Here is a 9,162-nt window from a genome sequence, read left to right as displayed (position 1 = left end):
GTTGGAGAAGGTCGACGGTAGCCCGTGGAGGCTGGAGGAGGTTGACGGTGGAGATGAACAGTATCCCATGGAGTCCCGTTTTGCGGTACGCCACACCCCTCCCGACGAACAGGACCCCCGTTTCGACCGTAGCGCTCCAACACAAGTCCATTTTGTCCGTTTTGCGGTACGCCACACCCCTCACGATCAACAGACCCCCGTTTCGACCGTAGGAGGTCCGTTTCGTCCGTTTTGCGGTATGCCACACCCCTCCCGATCAGCAGGACCCCCATTTCGACCGTAGGAGGTCCGTTTCCTCCGTTTGCGGTACGCCAGATCCCTCCCGATCAACAAGACCCCGTTCCGAATGTAGGAGGTCTGTTTCCTCCGTTGTGCGGTACGCCAAGCCTCGTTTCCATCGCATGTTCCGTCCAAGCCCTCCCGATGAACACGACCACGCATTCCGTTCCGACCCAGCTGGTTGGCTCCCACGCGTTCCATTGCCTCCCGATGAACACGACGCATTCTGTTGCCTCCCCATGAACACGACGCATTCCGTTGCCTCCCCATGAACACGACGATGACGCTATTTCTCCGTTCTGACCCAGCCATGTACAGGAGCCCTGGCCGTACGTATGTGCGAGTAGGCGTTCGAGACCCCGCCCGTATGTACACATATGTGGTCGTATTTTCTTTCTTGCACCCTAGCCGCTATACATACGTGCACATGCTACGTGCACGCCTCTACTACGACACGTACGCGCCTCTACTACGACACGTGCGCGCTTCTACATCCACCAATATATATGTACGTACACGTTCGCGACCAGAATGACAACGCTACGTACGCTTCGACCAGGTGGGTCCCGACTGTCAGGCACTTCCTTGCCTGCGAAGATGTAGCTGGTGGGTCCTAGCAGTCAGGGGGGCGAATCGTTTTTTTGCCCAGACACACTTCTTTGCGTGCGAAGATGTAGCTGGTGGGTGATACGTCTCCAACGTATCTATAATTTTTGATTGCTCCATGCTATATTATCTACTATTTTGGACATTATTGGGCTTTATTATCCACTTTTATATTATTTTTGGGACTAACCTATTAACCGGAGGCCCAGCCCACAATTGCTGTTTTTTTGCCTGTTTTAGGGTTTCGAAGAAAAGGAATATCAAACGGAGTCCAAACGGAATGAAACCTTCGGGAACATGATTTTCTCATCGAATACAACTCAGGAGACTTGGACCCTACGTCAAGCCACGTAACAGGAGCCCACGAGGTAGGGGGGGCGCGCCTACCCCCCCAGGCACGCCCTCTCCACCCTCGTGGGCCCCCTGTTGCTCCACCGACGTACTTCTTCCTCCAATATATACCCACGTACCCCCAAACGATCAGATACGGAGCCAAAACCCTAATTCCACCATCGTAACTTTCTGTATCCACGAGATCCCATCTTGGGGCCTGTTTCGGAGCTCCGCTGGAGGGGGCATCGATCACGAAGGGCTTCTACATCAACACCATAGCCTCTCCGATGAAGTGTGAGTAGTTTACTTCAGACCTACGGGTCCATAGTTAGTAGCTAGATGGCTTCTTCTCTCTTTTTGGAGCTCAATACAATGTTCTCCCCCTCTCTTGTGGAGATCTATTTGATGTAATCTTCTTTTTGCGGTGTGTTTGTTGAGACCGATGAATTGTGGGTTTATGATCAAGTCTATCTATGAATAATATTTGAATCTTCTCTGAATTCTTTTATGTATGATTGGTTATCTTTGCAAGTCTCTTCGAATTATCAGTTTGGTTTGGCCTACTAGATTGATCTTTCTTGCAATGGGAGAAGTGCTTAGCTTTGGGTTCAATCTTTCGGTGTCCTTTCCCGATGACAGTAAGGGCAGCAAGGCACGTATTGTATTGTTGCCATCGAGGATAACAAGATGGGGTTTTCTTCATATTGCATGAGTCTATCCCTCTACATCATATCATCTTGCTTAAGGCATTACTCTGTTTTAACTTAATACTCTAGATGCATGCTGGATAGCGGTCAATGAGTGGAGTAATAGTAGTAGATGCAGGCAGGAGTCGGTCTACTTGTCTCGGACGTGATGCCTATATACATGATCATACCTAGATATTCTCATAACTATGCTCGATTCTGTCAATTGCTCAACAGTAATTTGTTCGCCCACCATAGAATACTTATGTTCTCGAGAGAAGCCACTAGTGAAACCTATGGCCCCCGGGTCTATCTTTATCATATCAATCTCCTACTACTTAGTTATTTACTTTGCCTTTATTTTACTTTGCATCTTTATCATAAAAATACAAAAAATCTTATCTTATCATATCTATCAGATCTCACTCTCGTAAGTGGCCCTATAGGGATTGACAACCCCTATTTGTGTTGGTTGTGAGGATTTATTTGTTTTGTGCAGGTACGAGGGACTCGCGCGTAGCCTCCTACTGGATTGATACCTTGGTTCTCAAAAAATGAGGGAAATACTTACGCTACTTTGCTGCATCATCCCTTCCTCTTCGGGAAAACCAACGCAGTGCTAAAAGAGGTAGCAAGAAGGATTTCTGGCGCCGTTGCCGGGGAGGTCTGCGCAAAAGTCAACATACCAAGTACCCATAACATACCCTTATCTCCCACATTACATTATTTGCCATTTGCCTCTCGTTTTCCTCTCCCCCCAATTTAGCCTTGCAAATTTATTCGCCCTTTCTCTCTATCCTCCCTCTCTATTTGCCTTTTTTGTCCGCTTGCTTTTTGTTTGCTTGTGTGTTAGTTTGCTTGCTTGTCACAATGGCTCAAGATAATACTAAATTGTGTGACTTCACCAATACCAACAACAATGATTTTATTAGCACTCCGATTGCTCCTCTTACCGATGCTGAATCTTGTGAAATTAATACTGCTTTGCTGAATCTTGTCATGAAAGATCCGTTCTCCGGCCTTCCTGGTGAAGATGCCGCTACCCATCTAAATAACTTCGTTGATTTGTGTGACATGCAAAAGAAGAAAGATGTGGATAATGATATTGTTAAATTGAAGCTATTTCCTTTTTCGCTTTGATATCGTGCTAAAGCTTGGTTTTCGTCTTTGCCTAAAAATAGTATTGATTCATGGAACAAGTGGAAAGATGCTTTTATCTCTAAGTATTTTCCTCCCGCTAAGATTATCTCTCTTAGAAACGATATTATGAACTTTAAGCAACTTGATCATGAACATGTTGCACAAGCTTGGGAGAGAATGAAATTAATGATATGTAATTGCCCTACTCATGGTTTAAATTTGTGGACGATTATACAAAATTTTTATGCCGGATTAAATTTTGCTTCTAGAAATCTTTTAGATTCGGCCGCGGGAGGCACTTTTATGGAAATCACCTTAGGAGAAGGTACTAAACTCCTAGATAATATTATGGTTAATTATTCTTAATGGCATACTGAAAGATCTACTAATAAAAAGGTGCATGCGATAGAAGAAATTAATGTTTTGAGTGGAAAGATGGATGAACTTATGAAATTATTTGCTAATAAGAGTGTTTCTTCTGATCCTAATGATATGCCCTTGTCTACTTTGATTGAGAATAATAATGAATCTATGGATGTGAATTTTGTTGGTAGGAACAATTTTGGTAACAACGCGTATAGAGGAAATTTCAATCCTAGGCCTTATCCTAGTAATCCCTCTAATAATTATGGTAATTCCTACAACAACTCTTATGGAAATTATAATAAGATTCCCTCTGATTTTGATTCTGATATTAAAGAATTTATTACTTCACAAAAGAATTTTAATGCTATGATTGAAGAAAAATTGCTTAAAATTGATGATTTGGCTAGGAACGTTGATAGAATTGCTCTTGATGTTGATTCTTTGAAACTTAGATATATTACTCCTAAGCAAGATATCAATGAGTCTCTCAAATCCATGAGAATTTCCATTGACGAGTGCAAAGAAAGAACCGCTAGGATGCGTGCTAAGAAAGATGCCTTTATAAAAGCGTGTTCTTCTAGTTACCATGAAAATAATGATGAAGATCTAAAAGTTATTGATGTGTCCCCTATTAAATCTTTGTTTTGCAATATGAATCTTGATAATGATGGGACTGAATATGATCCACCTTTACCTAGAAGGCGTTCCAAGAATTCTGAATCTTTTGACCTTGATGCTAAATTTGATAAAAGTGAGATTGAAGAAATTAAAACCCTAGATGTTGCTAAACCTACTATTATGGATTTCCAGGAATTTAACTATGAAAATTGCTCTTTGATTGATTGTATTTCCTTGTTGCAATCCGTGCTAAATTCTCCTCATGCTTATAGTCAAAATAAAGCGTTTACTAAACATATCGTTGATGCCTTGATGCAATCTTATAAAGAAAAACTTGAATTGGAAGTTTCTATCCCTAGAAAACTTTATGATGAGTGGGAACCAACTATTAAAATCAAAATTAAAGATCATTAATGCTATGGTTTATGTGATTTGGGTGCTAGTGTTTCCACGATTCCAAAGACTTTGTGTGATTTGGTAGGTTTCCGTGATTTTGATGATTGCACTCTAAACTTGCACCTTGCGGATTCCACTATTAAGAAACCTATCGGAAGAATTAATGATCTTCTTATTGTTGCAAGTAGGAATTATGTGCCCATAGATTTTATTGTTCTTGACATAGATTGCAATTCTTCATGTCCTATTATACTTGGTAGACCTTTCCTTAGAACGATTGGTTCAAGTATTGATATGAAGGAAGGAAATATTAGATTCCAACTTCCGTTAAGGAAATTCATGGAACACTTTCCTAGAAATAAAATTAAATTACCTTATGAATCTATTATGAGAGCCACTTATGGATTGCCTACCAAAGATGGCAATACCTAGATCTATTCGTGCTTGTTATGCCTAGCTAGGGGCGTTAAATGATAGCGCTTGTTGGGAGGCAACCCAATTTTATTTTTATTCCTTGATTTTTGCTCCTGCTTAGTAATAAATTAATTATTTAGCCTCTGTTTTGTTTGTGTTTTTTGTGTTTAATAAGTGTTTTTGCCAAGTAGAACCGTTGGGAAGACTTGGGGAAAGTCTTGTTGAACTTGCTGTAAAAAACAGAAACTTTACCGCTCACGAGAAAGGCTACCATTTTTATTTGGCGAGTGATATTTAGTTAATTATTTTTTCAGATGATTAATAGATAAATTCCTCACGTCCAGCAATTTATTCTAGAATTTTTTGGGTTCCATATCTTGTGCTAGCTACAGATTACTACAGACTGTTCTGTTTTTGACTGATTCTGTTTTGCGTGTGTTGTTTGCTTATTTTGATGAATCTATGGCTAGTAAAATAGTTTATGAACCATAGAGAAGTTGGAATACAGTAGGTATAACACCCATATAAATAAAGAATGAGTTCATTACAGTACCTTGAAGTGGTCTTTTGTTTTCTTGCTAACGGAGCTCACGAGTTTTCTACTTTAAGTTTTGTGTTGTGAAGTTTTCAAGTTTTGGGTAAAGATTTGATGGATTATGGAACAAGGAGTGGCAAGAGCCTAAGATTGGGGATGCCCATGGCACCCCAAGATAATCTAAGGACACCTAAAATCCAAAGCTTGGGGATGCCCCGGAAGGCATCCCCTCTTTCGTCTACTTCTATCGGTAACTTTACTTGGAGCTATATTTTTATTTACCACATGATATGTGTTTTACTTGGAGCGTCTTGTATGATTTGAGTCTTTGCTTGTTAGTTTACCACAATCATCCTTGCTGTACACACCTTTTGAGAGAGTCATACATGATTTGGAATTTGTTAGAATACTCTATGTGATTCGCTTATATCCTTTGAGTTATATAATTTTGCTCTAGTGCTTCACTTATATATTTTAGAGCACGGTGGTGGATTTGTTTTATAGAAACTATTGATCTCTCATGCTTCACTTAGATTATTTTGAGAGTCTTAAATAGCATGGTAATTTTCTTAAAATGCTAACATGCCTGGTATGCAAGATTAATAATAAAACTTTCTTATGAGTGTGTTGAATACTAAGAGAAGTTTGATGCTTGATGATTGTTTTGAGATATGGAGGTAATAATATCAAAATAAAACTTTCTTATGAGTGTGTTGAATACTAAGAGAAGTTTGATGCTTGATGATTGTTTTGAGATATGGAGGTAATAATATCAAAGTCGTGCTAGTTGAGTAGTTGTGAAATTGAGAAATACTTGTGTTGAGGTTTGCAAGTCCCGTAGCATGCACGTATGGTAAACGTTATGCAACAAATTTGAAACATGAGGTGTTATTTGATTTTCTTCCTTATGAGTGGCGGTCGGGGACGAGCGATGGTCTTTTCCTACCAATCTACCCCCTAGGAGCGTGCGCGTAGTACCGAGGTTTTTGATGACTTGTAGATTTTTGCAATAAGTATGTGAGTTCTTTATGACTAATGTTGAGTCCATGGATTATACGCACTCTCACCCTTCCATCCTTGCTAGCCTTTTCGGTACCGTGCATTGCCCTTTCTCACATTGAGAGTTGGCGCAAACTTCACCGGTGCATTCAAACCCCGTGATATGATACGCTCTTTCACACATAAACCTCCTTATATCTTCCTCAAAACAACCACCATACCTACCTATTATGGCATTTCCATAGCCATTCTGAGATATATTGCCATGCAACTTTCCATCATTCCATTCATCATGACATATTCATCATTGTCATATTGCTTAGCATGATCATGTAGTTGACATAGTATTTGTGGCAAAGCCACCATTCATAATTCTTTCATACATGTCACTCATGAGTCATTGCATATCCTGGTACACCGTTGGAGGCATTTATATAGAGTCATCTTTGTTCTAGTATCGAGTTGTAATCATTGAGTTGTAAATAAATAGAAGTGTGATGATCATCATTTTCTAGAGCATTGTCCCAAGTGAGGAATAAAAAAAAGAGAGAAAGGCCATAAAAAAGAAAAGGCCCAAAGAAAAAAAGGAAAATGAGAGAAAAAGAGAGAAGGGACAATGTTACTATCCTTTGCCACACTTGTGCTTCAAAGTAGCACCATGATCTTCATAGTAGAGAGTCTCTCATGTTATCACTTTCATATTCTAGTGGGAATTTTTCATTATAGAACTTGGCTTGTATATTCCAACAATGGGCCTCCTCAAGTGCCCTAGGTCTTCGTGAGCAAGCAAGTTGGATGCACACCCACTAGTTTCTTTTGTTGAGCTTTCATACATTTATAGCTCTAGTGCATCCGTTGCATGGCAATCCCTACTCCTTGCATTAACATCAATCAGTGGTCATCTCCATAGCCCATTGATTAGCCTCGTTGATGTGAGACTTTCTCCTTTTTTTGTCTTCTCCACATAACCCCCCTCATTATATTCTATTCCACCTATAGTGCTATGTCCATGGCTCGCACTCATATATTGCGTGAAAGTTTATAGGTTTGAGATTACTAAAGTATGAAAAACAATTGCTTGGCTTGTCATCGGGGTTGTGCATGATGATAGCATTCTTGTGTGACGAAAATGAAACATGACTAAACCATATGATTTTGTAGGGATGAACTTTCTTTGGCCATGTAATTTTGAGAAGACAAAATTGCTTAGTTAGTATGCTTGAAGTATTATCATTTTTATGTTAATAGGAACTTTTGTCCTGAATCTTTTGGATCTGAATATTTATACCACAATTGAGAAGGATTACATATGCCAAGTAGTGATGAAGCTATGTACCTAGGGTAGGGTCACGGACCTGTCCTAACTGCCCTACCCAAGGACACCTCTAGAATAAATCACCTTTCAACCGACTTGGAGGTGCTCCACTCGACAGACTCGAAGACATTCGACCAAGAAGCAATTACTCGACCAAGATCCAACCACTCGATGGCCTGGAGACCTAAAGTCACTCCGCACACTAACGGTCGGTCATTAAGTAGCCTTTATGGTCATCATAGCACTTTATTACTAGCGTTATCAGTAACGCCCTGCCTTAATGTACATTGAACCCTTAGTAACGTGGGCTGGCCGGGGTCCTGGCGCACTCTATATAAGCCACCCCCCTCCTCCGAGATAGGGGTTCGCACCTCTGTAACTCATACACACATAATCCAGTCGACCGCCTCCGGGCTCCGAGACGTAGGGTTTTTACTTCCTCCGAGAAGGGCCTGAACTCGTAAACCTTGCGTCCTTACAACCTCTCCATAGCTAAGACCTCGCCTCTCCATACTTACCCCCCTACATTACTATCAGACTTAGAACCACGACAGTTGGCACCCACCGTGGGGCAGGTGTTTTAGCGTTTTGTTGGAGGAGTTGCGTTCTTTTTCGACCCGAATCATCATGGTTTTCGAGGGAGTTTTGGTGGAGGGCCGCGAGATCTGTCTCGGCGCGCTCACGTTCATCGCCGACGAATCCGCCTGGCTTCAGGAGGCTCCGCTCGACGTGGACGCGCTCCCTGTCCGCGGGGCAACGCACTTTAGCGCATGCGTCCGCGGCGTTCTCCTGCGGTAACCGTCGACCCCCTACCGGTCGGCTCCTGTGCTGTCCTCCCTCCCCGTTTCCCGCAGGCACAAGCGCTCCGGTCGGTCGAGACTTCAGCGGTGGGTGAGACACGCGGTGGCCCGTCAGTCAGCCACCCCTCAAGTCGCGGCGATCGAGCCCGACGAATCCTTCTACGGCCTGTTCGACCTGTCGACTGGCTCCGAAGAGACTGCATCCGAGTGCGATAGCAGCGATCCGGCGGCGGAGGTTCTAATGGTCGATGGGCCGCCCAGTCCCCCCGGCTTTACCCGCACCGACGGAGGCGCAGGAGGAGGCGACCCGTCGCGTCCCCATGAGGAATATCTTCCCGAGCCTCTGATGTCTCTGTAGAGAGAAGAACTTCGCCTCCGGAACATGGATGCTCTGCACACTCCTATCATTGGGGAAACCCCCGAGGCTCACGCCTTGGAGGACGCGTGCCTGGCAAACTTGGCCGAGCGCACTCGACTGGAGAACCTCCAGCGAGCACTCGACGAGCGTGCATGACAACGGATTCCCAAATCGAGTCGACGTCAGCTCTTCCCGCCCCCGCAGGTATATCGGACTCCGATTCAAAATTTAGCAGCTGCGGCCAGTATAGCGGAGTCGATTCAGCCTTCCCAGTCGGAGGCTGGCAGAGGCTTGCTGCAGATCAGAGCGTTACTCCG

This window comes from Triticum aestivum, chromosome 1A (assembly GCF_018294505.1).
Source record: "Triticum aestivum cultivar Chinese Spring chromosome 1A, IWGSC CS RefSeq v2.1, whole genome shotgun sequence".
Taxonomy (NCBI): domain Eukaryota; kingdom Viridiplantae; phylum Streptophyta; class Magnoliopsida; order Poales; family Poaceae; genus Triticum; species Triticum aestivum.
This window is presented reverse-complemented; position numbering follows the sequence as displayed.